Source organism: Gavia stellata, chromosome 4 (assembly GCF_030936135.1).
Source record: "Gavia stellata isolate bGavSte3 chromosome 4, bGavSte3.hap2, whole genome shotgun sequence".
NCBI classification, from domain to species: Eukaryota; Metazoa; Chordata; class Aves; order Gaviiformes; family Gaviidae; genus Gavia; species Gavia stellata.
The window spans coordinates 62,770,487-62,797,969 of NC_082597.1; the positions used below are offsets into that span (position 1 = coordinate 62,770,487).

The 27,483-nt window shown below is 36.4% G+C and overlaps 1 protein-coding gene across 1 annotated transcript in view; it reads left to right on the forward strand.

Moving 5' to 3' along the window:
• IGF1 (insulin like growth factor 1) overlaps positions 1-27,483 on the forward strand; it is a 49,905-nt gene that overhangs the window by 12,462 nt on the left and 9,960 nt on the right. The gene's annotated exons all lie outside the window — the stretch shown is intronic.

Here is a 27,483-nt window from a genome sequence, read left to right on the forward strand (position 1 = left end):
ATCAGATGTATTATTGACAAATACATGTCCTGAATAAAAGCCATGTCGATTCCTGAAATATATAGCTCAGATGAAATACAAAACCAGCCTATATATTTACTTTTAGAACAATTCTGTTTTTTCTCATTGTTTCTGGCATTTTACTCTAAATCAATGGGCACTGAATGAAAACAGAGGTACTACTGAAATTGCATTATGACCCTGCTTACATTTTGGAATTCAGTAATATCAAAGTATTCCTTACTGACATTTTTTGGTGTGGGGGGGTTTCCTTCTTTTTTCCAAGGGATGACAGAGGTGTAAGAAGAATAGGTGATGTCGTTATACCTCCACGATTCATATAGAGAAGGATAGATGTATTAGAAAAGCTCTCATTTTTATTTTATGTTGTTGACTGTATTGTTCCTTTCACCTCTTTTCAGACAGAAGACTTTTAAATTCAGTCCTTTTGAGACAGGCAATCTGTGACAAACAGAATTTTCATTTCTCCACATACAGACTGAACCTTCTGAATGATAAAGACTAAACAGAGCTTGATCCAATATACACAAGGAGATTCTGGTTCAGATTAATTCCATCTACTTTTGGGTACTTACTTAAATGAGGTATCTGAGTTAGGATATGCTCAAGCTCATTCTACGGTCAGTGAGAGGAGTAAGAAACTTGCAGAGGTCTCATTAAGTTCTGAATATCCCGTAGGACATAATTTTTCTTTCTTCACTAAATTAAGCAAGGAAGCTATGGCAATTGTATCCTTAAGTTAGTAGCTGAGCAAGGACCCCCCATTAAGAGCCTAAATTTTGATGGGATGAATCTATTTAAAACCACACTTCAATGTGGAGATAAGGATGCACTCATATGGACCATATTTCAGATCAAAGCAAATCCAGGCTTATTTTAGTTGCCATGGTACAATACAGTTAAACAAAAACCCAGAATGTGCCTTATGTAAGTGACACCAGTTAGAGTTGCTCCTTTGGCCTCTAAGAACTCCCAGGCCTTAGTCTGACCGAGTGTGAATCCTGTTGGAGAAAGCACTCTACTCTGAGACAGTAAAAGTAGAAGGGAAAAGCGTATCTATCTTTTCTTTCTTCATATAATAGATAGAATATACTCTTACATGCCATAATAAGTAACACTCCTTCATGTCTTATTCCTGCATAATGACACAAGGTGCACTTATCCATGCATAAATAATGAAGCTTTTTTTACACTGCTGTTCACATGGGTTCATTTCTATTCCTATGAGTATACATGGCCCAGCAGTTTTTTAAGAAATTGAGACAATAATAATATTTAAAACCTAGAGTGACACCTAAATATCAGACACCATTAAAGAAGCATTTTCTCCGTTAGAATGCTGTGCCATGAAGTATCATCATGGAAAAAGGACACAGAATGGTGCTCAAGTACAGTTTTGAGATACTCATTGATACAACAGGCATACAGTTTTGAGATAGTCAGGCAACTTGAAGATTTAAAAAAAAGCTACTGCTGACCTAATGAGCTCATCTATAAAAGCAATAGCATGACTGAAGTAAGACAGAAGCCTGTCTGAAGTTGTTAGTCATTCAATGAGTTGAATCAACAGCACAAAGTCCATCTACCTTCCTCGCTTCAGTTCCTCCCTTCATACAAGGCAATATAGAAACAGTACAGACCCACTTCAAAGCTAACTGCATTCCATGATCTTTCTCTAAAGCGACCCCTTTGCAGGGAACAGTAATTGCAGTAGTTAAAATTTCCAAACCGGCTATGGAGGGGTAGGAACTGTACTTTAGGTTGTTTAGAACTTGACAAACCTTTTTCAGTAACTGTATTGTTTTGAAGCAGTCAGAGTACAGCACTAAAAACCAGAAAGGATTATTTATATTTGCTATGAATAAATACATACACAATTTAGCTTATTTCAGGCTACTCTTAATATTGTGCATTGTATCATTCCCGGTTGGTCTGGCTTGAGGGAAATGAAGTAGAAACGAGGGTCATGTTTCCACAACATTCTTTCACTTCATAGTTATGTATTGACTTCTGCATTTAAAAGTCATGAAGGGTGATCTTGTATGAGGTACTCACATGAATGATTTTCGTACACTTGTAGGGTTCCACCACTATTTCAGGAATTAAATACAGTAGATTTAATATAGCTATCCCAACACACAATCATTTCAAAAAGTGGAGTGGTCAAGATAATACGGTCATCCAAAAAATAATAGCAAGGTATTTTTGTAGAATTTGACCCGATCTTTCTTTTTGCAAACAACGGAATGAAATTCTACAACTGCAGCTCTACTGGCTTTAAGTCAACTACTATAAATTTAGTTACATAGTCATCTTATTTTAGGTTTTGAAAGCAGCAGGAGTTGATGCAATAAAAGACAATTATTTCCTGTTATCATTAATATGAAGACGAATAAAATGAGCAGAATTTGTAAGTGGTGATATTCCTATACTCTGCTGCTCTGTTCAAATAGAAATTTATACTATATGAAACAGATGAAGCTCAGATTTGTGAAAAAAGGGCAAATTTTTTTTAATAAATCAGGCTTGAATCCCCCATCAAGAATCAAATACCTTGCAAAATGATTGTCTTTGAATAATGGAAGAGGTGGGAATGCCCTTGTTTGGTTTTTTTAGGATATAATAATAAAAAAAAAAGTGTATATCTACACTTTCATATGGCAGAGACTAGAGAGACATTGTCAAGGAAAAGCTGATATGTCGTATAATAAAGAAGGGACAAAGATAATACCAAAGAAGGTGAAAATAGTGATGTTAATGATCCAGGCTAGCCCTGTCCAGGAGTTTCTTCACTTCATAATCCACAATCAGGAGTCCATGGATACTTACTCAAGGTTATCTCTTAACTTCAGTTGGCTTTGGCTCAGTGCACTGAGGATAGCGTGAATTAATTTGAGGAATTCTTTATGCTCACTAAAGAAAACATTGATCATTGATTTTCCTAGGTCTTTTGGCCATAAGTATCATTGCACCACAAGTATTCACAAGTATTTTCCCTTGACTGGATTCCCACTGGTTTCTAACCAGTCATCTGTTTTTCCTAAGAACTACTAGCTGAACTTCTGGTATTTTTCCTTCTGTATTATAAATATAGCAAATAGACACTCTTTTGAGCAATCAATAGATGCTACTTCTGCCTGATTTGAAAAGGCATCAAAAAACTCCTCGTTTTTAACATTCCTTCAAACCAAACTGAAAGGTTTGTAGTGTAATTTTAAAGTTCATCTACCGTTCGTGGTACAAACTATTAAAAATTATCAATTCTTCATACGTAAGTGTTTGCTGAAGTGCCTAAATTAGTCTTGATTTTATGGCAGGTAGATGGCTACATCCAAAAGAATGAACACTAACTTTTTAGAAGTGGTAATCTATTTTCAAAAATTAGTATGAGTCTCATGAAAAGTCAGTGAGGTCTTGGAGACTCCTAAAGTCATATAAGGCAGATTTTCAATGTTTTTTAGGCACTGAAGAGGCAGATGGACACTCAGGAGATTTTTCAAAAGCAGTTATGTATCTAATTTCCACTGAAATCAATGATAGGTGGTCCCAGGCAGTTGGGTTTTTTTAAATCCTTCTAGGCATATGCCTGTGTTTTTAGTTGCCTCAGAATCTTTGGAAATATGAGTCGGGGTTCCTGTCTAAATTTTGCTTATGGACCTTATCGACTACTTGTGAAAAAGCTGTCACTATTAAAAGCTCTTTAAAAAAAGAATTGGCATAATGACTTAGCTTCCTCTCTGACGTTAAACATACTAATACGCTTAGTATGAAATCTTCTTATTTCTAGCATAAATATGTGAGGCATCAGATGAAAGCTAATAATTTCCCAAGTGAGCTAAAAATAATGAAGGCTGAATTTGAATAAATATTCTAAGAGGCATTCTGGAACAGACAGTGATTAATAAGTACTGTAAATGCTACCTTTCTACTAACCTCATTTGCAAGATGTCAAAGCCTAAACATGGACCACATACAATACGGGATAAAGATTGAACAAGAGAAAAATTATAATCATTGCAGGAAGTTGGAGACAATGCATATTTTATTGTTTTCTTTGTCTTCTGACCAGAAAATTATAATTAAAAATATCTCAGACTTCTTTAGGATGTCTTATTTGGAGTTTCATGTACTTGTGACGTAGACCTAGTCTCCACTGCAGTGAGACCATCTGACAGCACCTAAATTTACTGCAATAATTCTAAATACATTGTAATATAAGGACTAAGAGAATCTGCAGGTTTTCTTAAAAAGTATTAGTTTGTGTAACCACAAATAATGCAGGAATGTATGAATTAAACACATTTTTTTAAACATGTGCAGCAAGTCAAACAGAAGAGCTTAATGAAAGAACTAGTGACTTAAGCTGTGGTCTTAAGAATCCCTTAAAATCAGGGAATATTAGCCTTAATTTTGGTCACAGGCCAATTCAGTTTTACATTATGATACTGTCCATTAAATGACCACTATCTTTAACAAAAAATTGTATCCATAGTTATGCAAGATGCATACTTCCTGGGACAAGGAAAAAATCATTCAAATATCTATTCTGTCTTCACTGGGTGGTCACATGCCCCATTAACTTCCAAGACCCAAACACTGCAGACAAAAAGAATTAATATTTTCCTCATAAACTCCTCTAGAGTGCTCATCGTAGAAGTATTTGATTGCAGCACTCAGACAAATACATTATACCCTCCAATTTCCCAGGAAATCATTTGTTTGTCTTAGCATTTGTAAGTTTTTTTTCCCTAGTAATTGCATATCCAACTGGAGATGGCAAGGATTTTTTCTTCAAAGTAATTTTAACATTTCTGCTAGTACTTTGTGTGTTCAAAACAGAATACAAATGTCAATGAATTTAACCTAGAGATACAGTGAAGTAGCACTTTCCCTTTGTACAGGGGAAACTGGAGCAAAAAGGCAAAAGCAGATTTTAAAACATGCAGCTGCAAGTGTGCCGCTTGCTCAAAAGCAGCTTCAGCATATACCTTATCCTACCTGAGCTAACAAAGCTCTTCTGCCAAGTCAGCTGGAAACAAAAGCAATGTAATCTTCCTCTCTTTTTGTTCAAATCTAAGGACTTTTCCAAAGAATCATTAGCCTCTTTCTGCTTTCATTGGAGCGACAGAAATTACCTCATCCTTTTGAGCTGCAGAAATTCCAGAGCAGCTGCTGTGCAGGGCAGCAGCAAAGCACTGACCAGGAATAGTTTTTGCTGCCAAGTGGCTGGTGATAAATAGAATTCAATATTGCCAGGTACTAGTAAAGAGACTGACACATAGAATTCAGTGCAGAATCATTTAAAATTCTAAATGATTGAAATCTCTTGGTCAAGAGACCTGATTTTAGATGAAAAGGTTACAAACAATTAAGACAGAACATAAAAACGTTTTTTTCCTTTTCAACTAACAAAGGAGCTCATGAAAGGTGGTACAGAAAAGCCCTATATTTGTTCACAAAACGTTCATGAAGTACTGTGGTTGTGTAAACACCTCTGAGTTGCATGCTAAACCTTCAGCTGGAATAAGTAGATTCCTATATTCAGGAACGACAACATAAATTAGGTTTATCCATTCATGGGTAGTCAATTGACACTACCAACTGGACGAGATTTCATTCAAGTAATTTTATGATGTGTGTGCTAGCAGAGACCACCAGTGCATTTCTCAACAGTCATTATAAAAACATAATGTTTTTCACATACCAACCTTTGTTGGCAATGGACAGTAATCTACTAAATAAAAAGCCACTTTACATGTCAATTTGGTTTTTTCCTGTTTTCCCTACTCTGCATGACCATATTGTATGCAACACTTGGAAAACTGTTCTCAACAACCTAAACAGATAAATATGATTTTGTTAGTCAAGTCCATCCTAACTGTCCTTAATTTCACTTTTTTCAGACAATGGAACTGATAGGTTATCATTGCCTTGTTGCCAGTATAGACTGATAATATTTTGATAAAGTTTTCATTTTGCTGTTTCCTTATAGTCTCAGGAGATGGAGAGATGTCTCAGAAAATTAAGATCTCATTTGTATAAACAGTAGATTGTTTTCTTGCTGAAACAACTATAATCACAGAAAACTTGTGGCTGAAGTAGGCAGTTGAAATCTGAAAGTCCCATTGTTTCATATTTTGAGCCAGTACAGAAAATCCACCTTTTCTTTGAACCACCTCTACCTCTTCGGTTTGTGTTATATCCTCATGCCATGTTGAAAACAGAGTCATAATGCTGTTTTAAAGTACTCCTTTGAATTCTTTTTTAGACCCATTTAAACTATAGTAGTTTAGCTGATGGTTGCTTGATTTCAGTGCAGCCAGTGAGAAAGCAAGCAATCCAATGACCCTAAGTTCACTGAGATTGCTGGAAAATAAAAACAAAGGTTTGGAAGGCCAGTGCTTCAACACAGAAAGAAATATAATGAATACTTCAAAAGATATAAAATTCTTAGAACTGCTGGACAGGCTTCTGTGTGTGAACTTTCCTGTCCAAGTGGCATTGCTAAATACCATGACACCAATCAGAGGGCTGACATCATGTTGTTGTGTAACTTATAACCATAGCAATGTCACTTCTTAAAATGCATTATATGTACATTCGATGGCTTAGAATATCAGCTGTGTCAGATGTTAAATAAAGTACAGTTCAGGAGATTTATTTTGAAATATGAGCTCTTTATATTTTTTTTATAAGGGGAAAAGAAAATGTAAAGCTTTTTAAGCCAATGTTAACACTGGAAGCTTGGATTCAGACAACAGACAGACCAAGAACAGGTTTCAACACCAATATAACTTATAGTGATATGGTCTGGTAAGAGAGCTAACGTGATCATTTTAATGGATGACAATAAACATGAGCTTCTACATTACAAATGGGCCACCATGCACCTAAATGTATGCGGTCAATAAATAGCATAGTACTCCCAAATTGCTGAGTAAATGGCCTATCTATCAATCCAAATTAACTGGGTATAGGTTAGGCCCGACAACTATAAGCAATGGAGAACAGCATGTAGCAGAAACTGGGAATGTAATCCTCTTCTCCAAACCTAAGCACCCTACCAAAGTCTCATTAGCCTCTTTCTGCTTTCATTGGAGCGACAGAAATTGCCTCATTCTTGTGAGCTGCAGAAATCCCAGAGCAGCTGCTGTGCAAGGGGAGCTGCAAAGCACTGACCAGGAATAGTTTTTGCTGCCAAGTGGCTGGTGATAAACAGAATTCAACATTGCCAGGTACTAGTAAAGGGACTGATATGTACCCTTTGCCTCAAGTGATATGCAGTAGGAAGTATCTGGTGTTATCTGTTACCTGTCCTTTTAGAATATCAGTATATTGGAGCTGTAAACCAGAGGCACTATGTTGGGATGACTGTCTCTTTAGGTGATCACAGTCATCAGCAGTGGTGTAATGTAGCCATTGCCCTCTTGATAATACACTGAGGAGATGACTAACACCATCTTTATGACGCATAGAAATATGAAATAAAGGCTTACTAAACCCTGTAGGCTGCATCCTATTCAATGAGTTTTGAGGGTATATTTTCACAAGATAAGGGTTGATATGCCCCATACAACACCATCATCTGGGGCAGACTGAATTACAGCTTCTTTGGGAAAGATGAAAGGACCTGAATTTCTCTGGTTACAAATAACAAGACCACCATCTTGTCTTTCAACACTTGGCAATTATAACTGCTACTTACAGTGCACAAGAATTCTGGACACAGATTACTTCCAGTATCAAACCCATAGTCACTTGGTTTCTTGATATGCTATATAAGATGATCTTGTTGCTAAACAATTTCTCATATGTACAGAAAATTTGTTTATAAATTTTGCACTCATAAAAAGAAATGGTGAGATGTTGAAATGTATGAGTCCAGCAGTACACAGTTATGCTAACACAGTCTCTTTCTGTGCAATCCGTGAATCCAGAAATAAGACTTCCAAATATGAGAAGCCTAATAGGTGTAAACTGTCTCACACATTTTATATTTCAGAGGACAGACCAAGTGCTTCTGTAGATAGGCAATGGATAAAGAATAAAGCAGCTGGGAGAACTATGACTATTTCTAGCTCTGGGACTAACTAGCTTACATAACCTTGAACAAACCAATTTTATCTGTATTTGTCTTACTTTCATCATGTGTGAAAATGAGGCAATGATGTTTATTCACCTTTTAAATGCTTTTGAAATCCCCCGATTCAGGTAACCATTCAGATCCATCCAAATACTATTTTTTAGAAGATGAACCACTGGAAGGGTTAAAGTTTTAAGCAAAAAGCCACATTGCAGTAAGGATGATAAATTATAGGTAATTATCTATCAGACTTATGAAGACAGTTCAGTAAATACAATAAAAAATAGATCTCTTTTCATAAGAGATAAAAATTGGGTACTGCTTTTAAACTAGAAGTTAATGTATGCCATATTACTGCAAAGAATCCCTCAAACTGTTTTTAAACAGTACTATAACAGTTACATAAAACTTAATGGCAAGTTAAGTAGATCACCCCAGCAGGCCCTCTGCTTACTGCAAGTATATGGCAGAGAGTTCATAGGTTACTTGAGACTCATTCTTCCAGCCAAACGAGTCAAACAATAACACTCCTAGGCGCTGAAACACTTTTCTTTGGATTTCAGCAGAAGCAGATGTGGGGCTGACTACACACTGAACAAAAAGAATGTTTTGAAAAGGGCAGCAAAAACACAAGCTCAGCCTGCAGTTTATCTGAAATCATCCTTGCCTTTCACCTTGACACTAGCTTTCTAATGTTACCTTCTTCATCTGAGGATCAGTGCAAATCTTCAATAAATTGGAAGCTCATTTCTTCATGTGTGCTTCAGATTCCTCTGCTAAACAAATCGGTGCAGTGTTTCAATCTTCATTTTACTTTGGGGTATAAGTTCTGAGTCATCATTTAATTTTCTCCAAGCCTCCAGCTCGTGTTTTCTGTTTTTCTTACTGGATGTGTCATAACAACTGAATTGTACCACCCCAGTAAAATGGGGAAGCCTAATAGTTATCTGCCAGCAATAAAATACTGTGCTCTCACTCTAATTCCCCACACGTTCCACTTTTCACACCACTTTCCTCATATCCTCTCAATAAAGTGGTAGAACCTAGTAAGCAATTTATTTTCATTCTTCACAACATTCTGCCAATGCTAACACAGAGATGAGGCAATAAATCAAAAGAGCCACCTCAGAGAAGAGCGCACTTGCCTTGCATGCTCTTTTCCTAGGCCTGTTTCTATCAATATTCCCATGAGGTTAACTTCCCTGGAGTCAGTGACTTCCCTGTAGGTAGGATATCTGTCAGTTCTGGGTCAATACTGTGTTAATGAACAGTGAAGGTATTTATTATTTTTCAGAATCGCTAAGTAATTTTGATTTGGGAAAATCAGTTGAGAAAAGTTTTATTCTATCGAATTTAATAGAAACTCTGTTCAAAAGTTTCCTGTATTCTTAAGGCAAGAACAATAGAAAAAAAATCCCTTAGTCTGAGCTTTGAGATATCCATCATTAATTTAAAGGAGTCAATACTCTAGTATATTTCTTTTAAAAAAAGTCATTACACATCAGAATTGCATGCAGAAGAAAAGAAAGTGAGAATTGGCAGTAAGAGAAAGGTGTTACAAGCAAGGCAGAAATATTTCATCTGGAAAGAGGTAAAAATTATGAATAAGAAGAAAACATAGTTTAAGACAGAGGAGCCTTTAAAAGTTGCTAATAAAGTTTTGTATTTGGCAGCTACCTTACCTGAACCAGGACTTTGATTCCTTTGAGGGTGAATCATGTTTGAACCAGGTTTCAAGGACAGTTCTCTCACAAACGCACAGCACATGCAACTGTGTCCAATTTTTCTTACCAGATCTGGGTTGGGTAGTGACTGCACCGTGTACAAGCAGTTGCATGTCAGTGGATAGCTATGTAAGCATCAATCTTGCAGTCCTGGTTAGCACAGACTATGAAGCAGACTGTGAAGCACCTCTATAGAAATACCCACATCAGATCAACTAACCACAAAGTAGCTACATCTCATCTAACTTCAATCTCAGTAGAGTCCAAGAAAAAATGTTTTTAAGAGGAACCTCACCTCAATGTTCAGATGGTGAAATGCCAATATCAGACAGCTGGTTCAGTTATGGTAGCAGTAACAAATAATAGCAGCCATTCTAAAGAGCAGGAAAGTTGCCAGATGACAACTCCTTGAAATTATCATGAGGGGGTTATAAAAAGAAAAGCACTTGCAGTAGCCCAGCTCTTCAGAGAACTGAACCAGTACTTACACTGGACAGATAAACTTTGGAACTTTGCAATTTTTGGATTAATTTCCATATGCAGGACACAAGTGCATATATCTGAACCAAAGTAATTTCCTTTTTGCCTCCTCCCCAAATTCCAACTTCATATCACAGAAGTACAAGGGTTATTCAATATAACAGCCATACACTTCAGAGAAGAGGGGGTTACATTTTAATAGGGGCAAAACCATGTGGCTTATAATCTTACTGTAGGAAATGACTGAATGGTTTTACTGGCACCTTTTTCTCTCCCATTCCTTTACAAGAAGAAAACAAAAATACGCAAAACCTTATCAAAGATGCACGATGGACAAAATCTGAAACCCAACCAGTTAAGGTTTGGTAAAGTTATAACAACATTAAGGCAGAGATTAATATTACAGAATCACAGAATCATTAAGGTTGGAAAAGACCTGTAAGATCATCAAATCCAACCATCAACCCAACACTACCATGCCCATTAAACCATGTCCCACAATGCCTCGTTCACACGTTCCTTGAACACCTCCAGGGAGGGTGACTCTACCACCTCCCTGGGCAGCTTATTCCAGTGTCTCACCACTCTCTCAGTAAAGAAATTTTTCCTAATACCCAGTCTAAACCTCCCCTGGCACAACTTGAGGCCATTTCCTCTTGTCCTGTTGCTAGTCACTTGGGAGAAGAGATCAACACCCACCTCTCTGCAACCTCCTTTCAGGTAGTTGTAGAGATAGTTAACATCTCCCCTCAGCCTCCTCTTCTCCAGACTGAACAACCCCAGTTCCCTCAGCCGCTCCTCATAAGACTTGTGCTCCAGACCCCTCACCAGCTTTGTCACCCTTCTCTGGACATGCTCCAGCAACTCTATGTCTTTCTTGTAGTGAGGGGCCCAAAACTGAACACAGTATTCGAGGTGCAGTCTCACCAGCACCGAGTACAGGGGCACGATCACCTCCCTGCTCCTGCTGGCCACACTATTTCTGATACAGGCCAGGATGCCATTGGCCTTCTTGGCCACCTGGGCACACTGCTGGCTCATATTCAGCCTGTTGTTGATCAACACCCCCAGGTCCTTTTCTGCAGAGCAGCTTTCCAGCCACTCTTCCCCAAGCCTGTAGCGTTGCATGGGGTTGTTGTGACCCAAGTGCAGGACCCGGCACATGGCCTTGTTGAACCTCATACAATTGGCCTGGGCCCGTCGATCCAGCCTGTCCAGGTCCCTCTGCAGAGCCTTCCTACCCTCAAGCAGATCAACACTCCTGCCCAACTTGGTGTCATCTGCAAAGTTACTGAGGGTGCACTCGACCCCCTTGTCCAGATCATCGATAAAGATATTAAACAGAACAGTCCCCAATACTGAGTCCTGGGGACCACCACTTGTCACCGGCCGCCAACTGCATTTAACTCCATTCACCACAACTCTCTGGGCTCGGCCGTCCAGTCAGTTTTTTATCCAGAGAAGAGTACACTTTTCTAAGCCACGAGCCGCCACCTTCCCCAGGAGAATACTGTGGGGGACAGTGTCGAAGGCTTTACTGAAGTCCAGGTAGACAACATCAATAGCCTTTCCCTCATCCTCTAGGCGGGTCACCTGGTTATAGAAGGAGATCAGGTTCGTCAAGAAAAGTGTCAGGCAATCTGAATTTTAGCTGTTGTTACCTGCTCCAACTATTAGTGTCAATGGCAATATTATGGTGCCAAACAATCATAATTTATATGTATGATTACCAAACTTTGTGTTCTGCTGCTCAGTTGATAATAGCGTTACAGGATATTTAGTTTACTTTTGCAGAAGTATTTAATTTTCAAACACTTATATGCACTTTGTGCAATAAGACAGGATGAATTGTTCTTTAGGGATTGGGCTGCTCCTTACTGATTCCAGCTTGAGCTATACCAGATGCCATATAGCCCATCCAGAAGAGCTAACTCTTAATCTTTCTTCTTCTACATCCACTAAATATGACTTTATATAATTGTGCCAGAGCACTGAGACAATAATGAATGAACGGTCCATGAAGAGGTTCCAGCAATTCCTGTAAGGAAATGAGTCAAAATGAATCTGAGCAACATACAGGACATGGTGCAACAATGTCTGGTTTCTTCTGAATAAAAAGAAAGAACAAGTGTCCTATCGCTGATATTTTATCTTGAGCCAGTATGGTGTCTAATGTGAAAATTTACAACGTGGAATAATAAATTCACAATGTCTGTTCTATTAAGAAACTAATAGAGTATTCAATAATTACTACCAGCTTAAACACTAAAATGTTAACAATATGTTTGAATTATTAAAGACTGCATTTCTTAGCAATTTTACAGCATATCACTTTGAAAGACCTTGTAGATACTTGCCAGATGTGATACAGTGGTAGAGGAACACTACAGCAGAAACCTTATTTATCCTTAGATCACCCCACTCTTTTTCTCTCAAACCAAAGAAATGATTTCCGAATTTCCTAATGAACTTGCAAGATAAACATTGAAAATTAGTAGAGCTAGAAATTACTATATTAAAAGGAGTATTATATTCTTTAATTCTAGTGCTAAGAACATAAACCTTTCCTAAGTCCTACTTATCAGTACAATGACGTCATTGTGAAGTAGGGGAAAGGATAATCTTCCTTTTTGCTACATTATTGAAGAATGGCAAGGAGTTCTGATAAATATACTGCTCATCATGCATGTAAGTTTAATTACAACCAATACTAAACAGTCTTTTACATAGGATGGAACTTGTTGTGGATTTTAAAAGCTATATATTGTCTTCTATATTTCTAATATCTTTTCTCCCTACAATACAGCAACATGTTCCAAGCATTTTTCAATGCTTCCTCTCTGCTCTTTGCCTTCACTCCACCAGCTGTCACTCCAGTGACATTTCCCAAGCATGAAGCTGACAAAAAGCAGAGTAGGGCTTAAGTGCTTAAGCTGTGGAGATCAGTAGCAATATTTAAAATATCAACATAACTCAGTGTTTTGGGAACAATTTCTGATACTGTTACTTGAACGGACAACGGTGTTTACTACACAACCTGTTGCACTGAACAGGGTTCAGTTATTTTTGAAACTTAAAAGGTTACTGAACTATAGCATACAGCTATTTTGTCTGTAAATTTGCTGATTTTCTACCATAATACTTCACTTAAACTAGAAATTAAGAAAGCCTAGACCTATTAACACTAAGAAATTTCTGTATACACAATTAAGAAAACTATTAATAATGCAGAAAAGAGGCCAAAGGACTGAGTACAGGATAGATAGTTGGGAAGTGTTTTACCTCCTGATTTGCATATCTTTGCTACTAATTTATTTTTCAACTTCCAGAGGCGTATTTACAGGTCAAAACTATCTGAAATTCTGGTCTAAAAAAGGTCAAGAGGAGTTATCATATGGGGGTTGCCTTCCTCCAACAGTTAAGCTTTCTTCTCACTTTCTAGTTCTTGTCTGTTATTTGAGCCACTCTAGTCCAAGATCCAAACACTGACAGGAAAAACTACTGCAACATGTAGAGGTAGCATATGCATTTTCTTCAACCTGTAAAAATACTAGTTCCACTACTGGAATTAAATTAAGTCAGCCACTCCAACAACAGAAAGACAAGTCGACATGATTTTCAGTAGCCTCCAAAAATCTTACCTAGTGACAAAAATTTTAGGAAACATTCAAGACAAGATTTGCAGTTCGCCAGCTGGCTTGATTATGGCTTTTACCATTCTCATGTGTATGTATAAACTGAACAGGGAGAGAATCTTAACTTCTCTTTGTTCAGAAATAGTTCCACAGTGTTTCTGTTCTTCCCACATTATGTGGCAAGAAGGAGGGAAAATTTTCACAAGCCTCTCTGATACTGCTCATGAGGTGACAATATCATGATATGCAGAAGCGATTTCTGTGAAGCAAAGACACAGAGAGACTGTTAGGTCCTATAGTGCAGGCAATGCCCTTACACTGCAGCATGTTTGCACTGCTCTGGCTTGTAGGTGCTGCCACACTGCTAACCAAGTGTGAAGGAGCCCTCTAGTGTAAAACAGAAACTGAACTTTCTGCCCCTGTTTTGCACACAAATAATGCAGCAGAACAATGACTACAATGCCACTGTGAGTCTCCAGGCATTCCAGCAACACACACTGGCCAGAAAATGCAACAATTATAAAACCTCCTGGATCTCAACAGTGAAGGAAAAAAAGGTATATATACTTACAGCTAGTCTTAATGGGTGTTACAGATAATGTGATTTCAGGGCTAATGTGTGACTGGCCATAAAAGCAGTCTTAATTGAAAAAGGAATCAAAAAACCTGAGAATGGTGCAGAAATAAACTCAGTCCCTGTCAAATAAATATTTTGTTTAAATTTTTCAGTAGACCTTGACCTTAGAACAATTGATAAAAAGAATTTAGAGGACAGAAAGCCTTTTTGTAAACCCTATATACTAAGGTAAATTGTATCTATTATGTGCTGATCACTCAAATCTTCTGGAGGCGTAGCCAGTTTGCTCTATAATATAAATAATATCCAGGAAATTCCAGTGCTCGGATCTATTTGCTAGTGATACGGCTTCATTACAACAGCTCCATCTCTCTAGCTCATACGATAGAGAAAAAAAATTCTAGATATATATCACTACAGCATATAATTCATGTAATATTCACATAATATATACAGTTGAAGACACAAGAAACCACTGGAGAGGCAGCATATGCCTCCATGATATCTGTAGTGGTCTATGAAGATGCTGCATAGTGGCTGTTGGCAAAAGATCACCGTCATGCAAGTAGAGAGAGACAGACATGTAAAGAGAGAAAGGTAGAGATTCAGTCCCACACAGGTCCATGATATGCAGCTATTTCCTCCATCAAAACTTTTGGTTTATGCTTTGTACCACTAAGATGAGAAAAAAATAACAAGGATGGTGCTTATGTTGGTTTTATTTCATTGTCACTAGTTCTAAATGAGTTCTAAATGTTAAAATTTTCTGCTCTAAAAACAATATTTTTCTGAAGTTGTGTTGAAAAAAACATGCAATAGTTTATTTTTGTGGTTTTAATCTTTACAGTGATCACAGTTGATTGCATGGCAGTGTTACGATGAGGGATGGAAAGTCAAAACAATTATGAAGTTTAAATTGATAACAACTTATTTAATGCCTTGCCGTCTAACTGCTAGAGGGATAAACAAAGAATACCTAGAATGCTGGAATGAATTTAGGAAATTCATTAGAAAAGTTATGAAGTGATATTAGAAGAAGACAAGAAGTAACACATGAAAGGCATAAGCAACTGACAGATCAAGAGAGACTGCAAATAATTAAGCAAAATCACAAGAGATGCAGTTTGGGTAATCATTTAGAAGAAAAGAAGGGATAACTCAGACCCATTTTAAATGAACAAAATTGTGAAAATGACTTCATTTTACTTCCATTTAGGATTTTATCCTGGATGCTGACCTTAAACTTCCCTGAATTTCACAAATGGGGAAAATGAGTTCTGCAAAATTAAAGTGTCATCTTGGTAAAGGCCCTTACACTGGAAATCTGATGTGAACAGCCACTCTCACTAAACTTGCTGAACTTCTCATTTCCAGACAGGCTGCACAGCCTCCTTGGGTTATTTTGACACCTCCTTTTCTGGCTAGGAAAGAGGAGTTCAGAGGAATGCAAAATGAAAAACAAGGTGGAAAATATTAATGCAACTTTTCCAAACGATAAAAAACTTTCATTTGGTGTACATTTTGACCAAAGGTTCAGTGAGAGCAATGATCATATTTTACCCCAAAATCACTCTCAATGGGAAGAACTCAGTCTTGGTACAGAAACCCTAAGAGAAAGAAATATTGTACTGCTGGCATCTACATCCACGCTCAAAGTGTATAAACACCACAAGTGCAGGAGGTTGCAAGTATTATCACAGTTATGCAATAGCACTTTCAGGAGGCAGAGGCAATTGTATAGATTATTCCACTTTTTAATGACATTTGAGTGGCTAATGACATAGTTTAAATATGTTATGAAAAAATAATTTTAACTGCACATCCATAATATCTGAAAATTACTTAACCTCCCCTGGACATTTGCCCATTCCTTTAGTTGTATCAAATTAGATAGAAGAAGCAGACAAGAAGAAATTACAAGGATTTCAGTATTTTGTTGGCTTTTTTGTGTGAAACTATTGTTTTCTATCCTATTTGATTTGGTTTATGTATATCTATATCAGATTTAATTTTAGGATTAACTACAATTAACAACTTAAGGATAGTTATTTGAAAATATTTATGATCTTATTAAGTTAAATTTTGGGTACCAACAGAGTATGCCTGAACATAATTTTCCTTTGTACAGCTTGACTCTTAATGTCATATTTGAATACTGGATTATTAATTTCAAAAACAACTAAGTAACTTGTAACTACAGAACTAAATATCTAAAGATTTACAACAAAAATACTTGCAAAGGCCTTAATACTGATGCCTATGTCCAAGAAACATCTTCAGACACAACTCAGAATCTATGCTTTCAGGTGATCAAAAGCTTTCTTCAAAGTCCTCCAGGCTTTGAGATTTATTAGCATTTAAAGGAATAAAAATTGAATGATAGGTGTTGAAGTCTTGAGAATTAAAAGTGGATGTTATTTCTAATAACCAATACAGAAATAAAAGAGTTTCTTTAGAAATGCCCTTCATAGGAATTACTTGCTTCTACTTTCTCATTTTCTGTAATACCATGTAAACCCTCAACTGGCCAAGTATGCTTAAGCCAAGTATTTTTTTAATTTTTCCACAATACTTTTTTTTTTTTTTTTTTTTTTTTTTTTTTTTTGCATGACCACCATAGCTCCTGAGCAGGGATAGGCTCAGCCTGGTGAAGTGAGTGTCATGATGTGCAAAAACACTGACCCAGCGCTGGGAAGAATGATTTTGTGGACTGAAGCACATCTAATAGAGTTAGCATTTACAGAGTCACCATTAAGCTTACACATCAGTACACCAATAAGATAAATTAAAAAGTCTACGCCATTGTAAGCATGCTTATTCATCCTACGTCTCTTCTGCTGAACTGGATTCCCTTGCTTAAATGATTGTGGATGCACGAAGTTGTGGCTCAAAAGAAGTCAGCGTGCACATGGAATTTAAAAACCGCATCAACTTCAACGTTGCCACAGCCCTTTTAAAGCTTATAGTATTCCTGTATGACCCACAGAACAAACCTAGTGAAACAAAAGGACAGAAAGATTGCCAAATAAGAGAAATCATTGAAAAACATCTTTAACTGATACAGAGGATTCAATCATTAATCAAGTCTAAACAAGTTGGGAAGGAAATAGTAAAGGAAAGGAATAATTCTGGTTACTTCGAAAAAATTCTCTTTAAATGGAAATGAACTTTTAAAACCTTTGAACTTCCCTGAAAAGGCCATTGAAACTTAGCAAGTGAGAACTTAAAAAAATCTACTCAGAAACCACATTCCTTTTTAAAAACTGTGACGGGAGAGGGCATTGTCAGCCCTGTAAAAGAAGGATTACTTCCTATTTGCTTCATAAACCAACTTTACTGCCTATAAGCAATTCTGTTTTCAACTATCCTACAGAAACAGTAGTTTTGGTATTTAAGAGGTTATACTGGACCCAATTTCTCCCTGCACTATACCAGTGTGCCTTTATAATCCCCTCACATGTCTTCAGTAATAACAAGGTGAGCTGGATGGTCAAGGAGAACAAGAGTGGTTTCATTTATTATTCAGCAGTGACTTCTTTTTCTTTATGTTCCTGTCACTAGAACTGATTCTTCTAGCTCCTATTGCAGTATTAAATCGCTAAAGAATGGAGCTACAACAGGTAGAAAACCAGTGTGAGTGAAAGGTGAATTAAGCATGACAGTATATTTTAGCTAGGTCTAGTTCTGGTTTTGTTTCCAGGCACAACTCATTGTTCCTTTCTCATCCCAATTACTCCCTAGTGACTATGTACTCCACCGGAAAGTTTCACTTTTTCTTTTATCTCATTAAACAAGTTTTACAGGAGCATCATGACCTCAAAGGAATGTTTCATTTCAAGATTAGATTTTTACATGCCCTACTGACTCAAAAATAAGGTGAAAGGAAGACAGGTGTATGGTTAAAGCATTGGCGTGGTGCTTATATTGATGTAGGTTCAGTTCCTTTCACTGTCACAGCTGCCTTCTGTGCAAATAATTGATAGGTAGATCCCATAAATATTACTCAAATTAAGTACTATCTTTCTCTGCATGAGCTCTTTTAATTTAAGATAAAGTACTGTTCAACATCGGTGAAGATAAAATAATCTGTCTCTTAATATTTCTGCCTTAATTCCCTTTCTGAACGTAATGGTTAATTTGTCCTTGCTAATCAGGAATCTTGTAAGTCAATCTTCACAAGCAAATGTATCCCAATATGCCAAAAGTAGCAGACAATCAAAAATAAGTTTTCTGGAAAATAATTCACATTTTAAATGTTTGCCATAAGAAAACTACATGCTGGACATTTATCAAAAACATTAAGTCATCTTACCATGCTTAAATTAATTTTTGAAGTAATTAAAGTAATGTCACTCTGACTTGTACAGAAAGGTTCAATAACTGAAAGTCTAAACAAGATTCAGACAATACTGCACAGATACAAAGCTGAATCTTGTTTATTCCTTATGCTCTGTTGCTGCATCATTGTACAAGGTTGGATGCTTCTTGTTGACAAAGCCCTCAGCAATGATATCAGAGCTAACTAAACAGAGCTTACTAAACAGAGCTTATAGCTCTAGAGCTTAGAGCACATTTGAGTAAAGCCACTGAAGTTAACTGCATTAGACAAATACAAAACTAGTATAAGTGAGAAGTGAGCCAGGCCCTTGCTGTTATCTTCTCTCTCCTTTCTGCTTTCTTTTCTATTGTCACACTTGTTTCTATTAAGGGAATGAAAATTGTCTACCTCTATAGTAGATAAGATGGCAGTGGCCTGCGCTCAACTGCTTATCCTCCTGTAAGTGCTACTGCTGTATAAATAGAAATAAAAATTGTAATGTGTGTCAATAGCTGCACTCCTGGGCAGCTTGAAAGCTGTAACAGGAGTTACTTAATGTAACAGCCATTCACAGCTCCTGCCTCTAACCAGATGATGATTCCAAAATGCAGGAACAAGAGTACCATGTAATTTGTTATTTGCTTTCATTTCTCAGAATACAGCTGAGAAAAAGTAACTATAGAAATAAAAATCTTGATTACACAGTGCAAAGCAATGTACTGCTTGTTATGTTGTCAGTGGCATTAACCACGTAACAGCCATTCTGCTTCACATTGTACATCAGTATGCTTTTGTTCTTGCCTGCTAGGAGGTAAGAACATCACATCCATTCCCTGCAAATCTCTCTAGGTGCTGCTAAGATAGTATTTACTCACTGAACTGTAAGGTTGGAAGAAAAAGCAACTGCTTGCTCATTATCAGCTTGATGCAAAGCTTACTAAGGGCAATGCAAGTCTTTTCATTGATTTTAATAGATATCAGATCAGATTATATATAAGTAGCTTCTGGCACCTGATTCATCAGGACATAATCCTGACTGCATTTAAAGATTTCCCAGTGACTCCAATGATGCTGGGATTTCACCCAATTATGGTTTTTGCATTGATATTCATTTGGTAATCCAAATAAAAGGCAGTTTTACATTGGCTATGGGATAAGAAAGGTGTGGAAGGTTCTGTCATGATTGATCCCCCTTCCACCACACAGAAGGATAAGTAGTAATTATTTACTGTGAGAGCATATACAAGAAAAGGGGAGAGTGTATTGTCATTATGGATGGATTACTGTATTACCATTGTCTTCCTTGATGCACTATAGGGCATTCAAAGGTAACAATGACCTACTGGTTTCTAATTATCTTGTCCTAAACTCTGATAAACCTGGCTATTCTTGCAATAGTGAATTTCTTTCCAGCAAAGCAATTCCCTTGCCAAAGTATATATTTTCTGGCAGCATCTGGCACTTTCCAGCCCTGGAATCTGACGTAGGCTTGTAAATTTTGCTAGGTTGGCAAGGTTTTCACCCTCTAGAGCACTGAATTGGTGTAAAATAATACATTATATTGTTTCCCACTATTTCTGTTATTTTTTTTTCCTCAAAAGGATTCTAAACTCTGAAATTTCTATTTCATATCCCAGTGCAATACTCACAAAACTATAGGTCTTTCTCTTCACACGTTGCAACTGGCTTAGGAACTACTGTGTGAAGCATAATGGCTCTGTCACATGCTTAGTATACTTAATGTCCTCCAAAGCAGCTGTTCCATAAAAAGGGCAGAGTACAGTGCAGCTATATGTGAGAGGAAATTGTTATAAGTGTTGTACTTTGGAAATAAGTTTAGGGGAAGAGGAGATTTCTTTTCCAATTAAATACACAATGAAGAAAAAAAATGCTTCTGAAAGCATATTTCTAGAGGAAAAAATTACCTTCTTCAGCTGTGCGGCAGACTAAATAAACACAGACATACAAACTAAAAATTAAGACACCTTATGAAATAAATCTACATTTGTCAGCTAACTGACTTTAAAGAAGTGAAATTGTTATTTTCCTCTCCATTTGAAACATCAAAGAGTTTTCATTTTTTCATAAGGTGCAGCTTATAAATCTTTATTATTCAGGCAAAACACTCTGTGAAGTCTTGTTAGATTTCTCTTACAGGTTGGTACTGAGTGCCTATGTTCTCCTAGTCTTACTTGCCTAGAATTTCAGAGCAATGAGCAAACATCTTCTTGCCTTAGACCTGGTAATTAATGCAATCCAGTATTCCACAAAGCAGGAGCTCTAGTGCAATATCTCAATATTAACAAATGCATATGCTTTCATAAAGATTTTACTTGTGCATTTTGATAAAGCTTATCCTCTATTCTCATGCATATTAAATTAGATTTCAGAGCTAGAGCATCCATTCATTGAGCATTTATAAATGCTAATATATGCTCATTTTGATGAATACAAACAAAAATCAGTCTAAGCATAATTATTTTTTGGCACTAACAAAACATTGAAGGAAAATGGAAGCTAAATATTAAATATCGTATCCTCAAAATGCATGCAACTTATTTACATGAAAATCAGATTGCCTACTTTGCAATGTTTAAACCTTGAGGTATTTCTGTTAAGGGACTTTACAACAGTTCACAAGATTTGTTGTTTGCTTGTTTGGTTTAACAGTTCATAGAAGTATCAAAATACAGGCATTTCCTCCTGATTGAACATTGACTCACAATTTTCCAAATACAGATTAGAAATTCTAGAGTACCCTCAAGAAGTATTACCAATATAACATTAAACCATTTGTCTAAGATCACAAGGAGATCAAAAGTGTTATCAACAATCTCTTACTTTGCATATACATGCATTTATAATGCAAAGATAGACAAGAATACTAGCCTGATATACAGAACATAGTCGAAGAGGTATGGAGATACATTATTAAACAGTAGACTGGCTGGTATGGGTTTTAGAACAATATGTGTCATTATATTTAATTGTTAAAATGGAAATAAAAAAGAATGGCTTTGTACTCCACCAGTGCCATACATTTTGTGATTTAGGACAAATCACTTTCAATGGAATTAATTTTCTTTGAGTTCAGTTACCTAGAAGAAGTTGTGCTTGTACTCTAAGACTAGATCAAGTAGCTTTATCTGTAGTCAATGAAAGAACACATGCTCTTTCACAGGACAAGGATTCAGTTCATTTTAAGCAAAGCATTCAAAAGAGGAATAACTCACTCTGCAGACACACCTGCTTGTGGACTTGACTTGATCCTTAATTTTCAGATAATAAAGCTGAATAAGATGAATCTCAAACTCAGCATCCCCTTCTGTGCCACCATAAGGCAGATAGTACATGCAACTCAAAAATACTCCAACCACCAGCTCCCAGTCTGGATCTAGCATACAGGACATGCTTGTTCAGTTACTACATTGTAATATAGCAGCACAGACTCTCAACCTTGTTGTTCAGGCCACAGAAAAATTCTGTCTGACGACCTACTGCCTCATAGCATGCTTACATACATCCAGATACTGTAAGCTATGAACTGGACACAGTGGTAAATGAGAAAAAAAGGTTGTCATGACACTTCTCTGGAGGATACCTCACAGAGGTACTCCAGAACTGCTATCAGTGCTTCAGAAATTGTACAAATTATATTACCCTCATGTTTTGATGGAAACATTTTGTGTTTCTCAGTACAAGATTATAGCACACTAACTGGTCAATAGCCTTTCACATTACTTTAAAAGCTGTAATTGAAGATTGACTCTATCAGTAGGTTAGGAATAAGTTCACTCTTTTTCAGATTTATAATGTTTTTCTGAATTGCTGTCTAAATGGCATTCTTAGATTCTACAGGCTAGAAAAGACACTATGCCCAGCAAATATAAAAAGTCACAGAAAATCTCCAGGGCACATTATCCCAGTTCTTCTTGAATCCTCTAAACAGTAGATTAGCTTTGTGTTTATCCTGTGCTATTTCTCATGTAATTTCTAACTTTAATGCTACAACAGTAGATTATAATTCTCCACAGAATGCCTAAATAGTCTGACAATTGAAACTTCTATAGTCCACCTACACCAGTACTTCTCACATTGAAACCGTCAGTAGAGCAATGGCAGCACCAGTGAGATATTTTGGAGGGAAGTAGGGGAACAAAGAAATCAAGCGTAAACAAGCCTACTGAATTACTCCACTGACTTTGCATTATTTAAAGGGAAGTGCTGTCAGTACAGAAGCCAGCTGTTTAACTATTGGAATTCTGTACCTTGGCCGGCTTTCAGGGGACCTAAGAACAGTGTGATTAGACTTTGTATCTGCTTGTAGCACATGGAAAGAAACATTCACATATTTGGTACAGCAGATTAAATGAAAGCCAAAAATTCTATTAAGTAAACTTTGACCTACGTGATATGAAACCTCTTTTGAGCTAGCAACTGACAAAAAAGGAAAGAAACCTCCAAGGAAATCAGTGTACGTCAGCAAAAAGGAATGCCTAGGACTGTTATATGTCCACAGACAGCACTTTGAAGGTTGAGTAAATATAAGGAACTTTTTGATAACAGCTGGAAGGCAGCACTCAAATTGTGGCAGAAAGAGGAGAAAGAACTATATGGGTCCCCAGTATACTGACACAGCAGGTTCAGTCAGTATTTTAAGGTAGTATCATAAAAAAAATTAAGGAACAGAAAAATGGTATTAAATGTGCAGAACCACCAGCCATTTATTTACTAATATGGATTTTGGTCTAGAAATTAACTTAAGTGCTTAGTTACGTCAGTCCGTATGTAGGACAGCACTCAGGCATGTGCTTACTGTTGAATATGTGCTTTAGTCCAAGAGACCGTGTAGGAGATTGAACATTTGCCTAGGTCTAAATGCATGCTTTTGTAACTTGATGAACTGGGACCGTCTGATCCTGCAGTCCTTCCAGAAGATGGGCCAAATACTGATAATATCTGTAGAATTGGTAGTATCTCCTTGAAATTCTTTATCTCATCTTTGTCTGTTATAGCATCTTTGTATACTGCAGCATGTAAGATGACAGTAGCAATTTAAAATCTATTGGTTTAAAATTAATTTACACATCATACGTCTCAAAAGTCGAGTCCAGAATCAGGACTACCGAAAAAGAATAATTTTTCCTATTTTTTTTCTATTTATTTGCTCTATCTGTTATACAGCACTTTAGGTAATATCACTTTCTATTTCATACGAATTTTAAGTATACTAGGTTGCTTAGGTCTTTCAAAAACCTTGGGAAAACTTTTTTTTTTTTTTTAAGAAAAAACCCCAACGTTTGACTTCACAATACTAATGTTATCTTTTTATGAAGGATGAGCATTTAGTAGGTCATGTAATACATGAATATTTAAGTCTGTAAATAAATGTCAAGTTTCATTGCTGACCATGTCGCTGATGTGTTAGGGATTTCATTCCAAATTGTTACATGTGCCATGCAGGTTTTTTAAAGAGCTGTAAGATATTATATGCTCCTTCATAACGTTATTATTCTGTCAGAAAGGAAAACAACGCATAGATGTCTTTTGTCTGGCTACAGTAGAAATAATTTTGAAGTACACTGAGAATTCCACCTGAAAGTTTCCAGGATTCAGGATTTGTACTGACTATTTATGCATATGATAGTGCAGGAGAAATGTTGCTACTGATTACTAAATAAGGCAGGCAATTCTTCATGGGTTATTCTAAGTATTTTATCAACTTTATAAATGGTCAAATTCAAACACTGAAATGTAAAATAACTTCCATGTAATCACACAACAAGACAGTAGCTACATGAGAATAAAACTCAGAATTGACAGCTTCCAACTAACAAAAACATTGTATAAGTTCCTGCTTGACTTATTGGGAAGACATCATACACAAATAAATGACTGATGTTATTAGAAGTTAGAGTACATGGCTCTAGTTCTTCTACTTTATGTACTGTCAAAGAAAAATCAAATGTATTCCTGTTGAAATTTACCAAAAAGTCATAAATTTTGTGCAAGAAATGATACTGATAAACTGGTAGAATGCTATATTGCATGTCACCCATTGCATGTCACTGTTTTATCTTCTGTCTTGAGTAAAAAATATCTAAGGAAAGAAAGCATCAGTTTATATAATTGAGCTAAATTTAAAATGGCAAAATACAAGCAATGCTGTGTAAGTACGGGCTCAACACAGACAAATTGGAAAGTACTGTTGATTGTTAAAGGAGATGAAAGATTTTCCAAAAAAGAATCACCTCTACCAACCAGGTCATCTTTGGCTTTAATAATGACACAGCTAAATGTTAACCATGTTAAACAACAAAATTTTGAGACCTTGCAAACTTTACATCTCATTTGACTATTTCCTTTATAACCCCTTCATATTCCAATGGATCCCATGGAAAGTGCCGCTATCATACATTAGACATTCATAGTCTTGCTACTCATGAGAGGAAGATTTCTTCTATCAAATTCTGTTGTTAACTCATGGAAATTCCTGGCCAACACATTTCATCTTATTGATTCTAAATTTTGTCACCTGAAGGTAATAGTATCTACGTAGTATCAATGTCATGAGGAGCTAACATTTGTAAGATTCTTGGAAGTGCAAAACATTACTAATCCTGAAATATTCTATTGGATTGATAGAATTTTTTTTTAATAGGTAAGTTCTTTTCCAGGTAGAAAGGTCATGATAAGCCAGATGAATTTAAGCAATGAAGTGTCCATCCTGATTGTTACAATTAACAGTAGCCAGGGATTCAACCAAACTTCTATGCCTGTTAGCTACTATGAAGTACCATTTAAAGGAAAATTCTTGAAGAGAGCTTTTAGGGTGTGTTTGCTTATGAAAAACTGGCAGACTGAGAAAAGAAAGGTAAATTAACTAATCAACTACTTGTATCGACAGTTCAGCTGGACCTACTAGGAAGAGTTACACCTGCATATTCAGGAACAGAATTCACCCTTCTGTGTTTTAAAGGGGAGCAAGACAATATGTGGAACAGCACAGTAATGACAATCCACATTTTATCATGACTGCTAAATTTTAAAAGTAGTAGGCTAAGACAACCTGATTAACAGACTTCAGAAAAATCTCCAGAAAAAAGCTTGTACTTTATATTATAACTCAGTCAGTGAAAGTAGTCTGGGAAAAAAATCCCAAAACTCTGTGTCTTAATGTTTATAATACATTTCAGTGAATCACAGAAAACAACACATATACCAACAAATCAAAATATTACTGTTATCTACTCCTGGCTTGCTGTTCTGTTTAGTCTTATGAAACAAATAATTTAGCAGGCAATGTACAGTATAGAGGCTCTCAGAGGATTGCAATATACTAGGTAAGCATGTTTTTCTTTTTGTTTAATTTATAGTCCCTGGGAAAAAAGACATTTAAAAACTTATCGTCTGGGTTTACAAAGCTCATAGGGATAGTTAGTTCTTAGCTGACTGTATTGCTGGCTAAAATGTTAGACATACTTTACCACTAGAGGTCTTGTCATTTACAGATGTACTAAGGCCTCAAGGGTTCTTCATCAGTGGACATATGTTTTAATCACAGAGAATTGCAAAATGCAATGTGGCCTTCAAATTGACAACTGCAGGACAAATATATGGATATTAACCTAGAATTTGCTGTATAAGCATTGGAGGCAATAATTTCCCAAAGAGAAACTGAATTTTCATCTTTTTTGATACCCTTATCCTTTATCTAGCTTGAGTAATTTCTTAAACTCCTGCCAAACTCTGTGAATAACAGATTTTTGGTCTCAGTGATAAAACTGAAGAGAAAAAAAAAGGGCAAGAAAAAAATTAGTAGAGCTGACTGAATTGAGTTACTTAATTTTTTGGCTCTTGGTGCAATTTTCTTTCCTTTTTTCCATATTTTTGGGTTCTTAACCAATGTGGATCATTCTGTAAATGGAAACATTTAATGCTGAAGATGTCAAAACAAAATATTTAATCTTTTCAGAATTTTACTCTCTGAAACCAAATTCTACCAGAATTTTAAAACAGATGTAGTAAGTAAGCAACTACTTATTTTTGTGAATTTACTGTTCCTTCATTTCTAGTTAGTCATAACAGGGCAACTGCACATTCAACTGGGTTGCATACAAACAAGCCCAGGAAATAATGGGTCTGTAATGTTTGCGTAATACAGCAGAGAAATCAACAGTTACCAAAGAAATCATAAATCACTGAAAAAAAAAAAAGAAGAGTGTAAGAGTTCTACGAATGAAAATGCCACCCTTTACTGAGGCTGAGTGAAAAATGCAAAACATTTGCCAGTCAAGTAGTTTTTACAGATGCCCAGTGCAAACACAGAAGACAGGAAAGGCCATGTTATGTCAGTCCCATTTCCTATCTTGTGCAAAGCTATAGAATATAAAATCTTCTACTTTCATCTGTTCTATAAACCATCTTCCTACTTTTGCTGCATTTCATTGGTTACTTCGTTACCTTATTTTCTGCTTCCCTCTAGTTTTTGAACTTGCACACCTTACAGCCTGTGCAGTGGTATACAGTATTTATTTCCCTTTTGGAAGACACTCTGACTTCACATAGTGGCTCAGTGTTGCCTTTTTCTTTAGAAAAGACTTGCCTACAACACAGGCATGATCTATTATCTTTAAACACCAGCT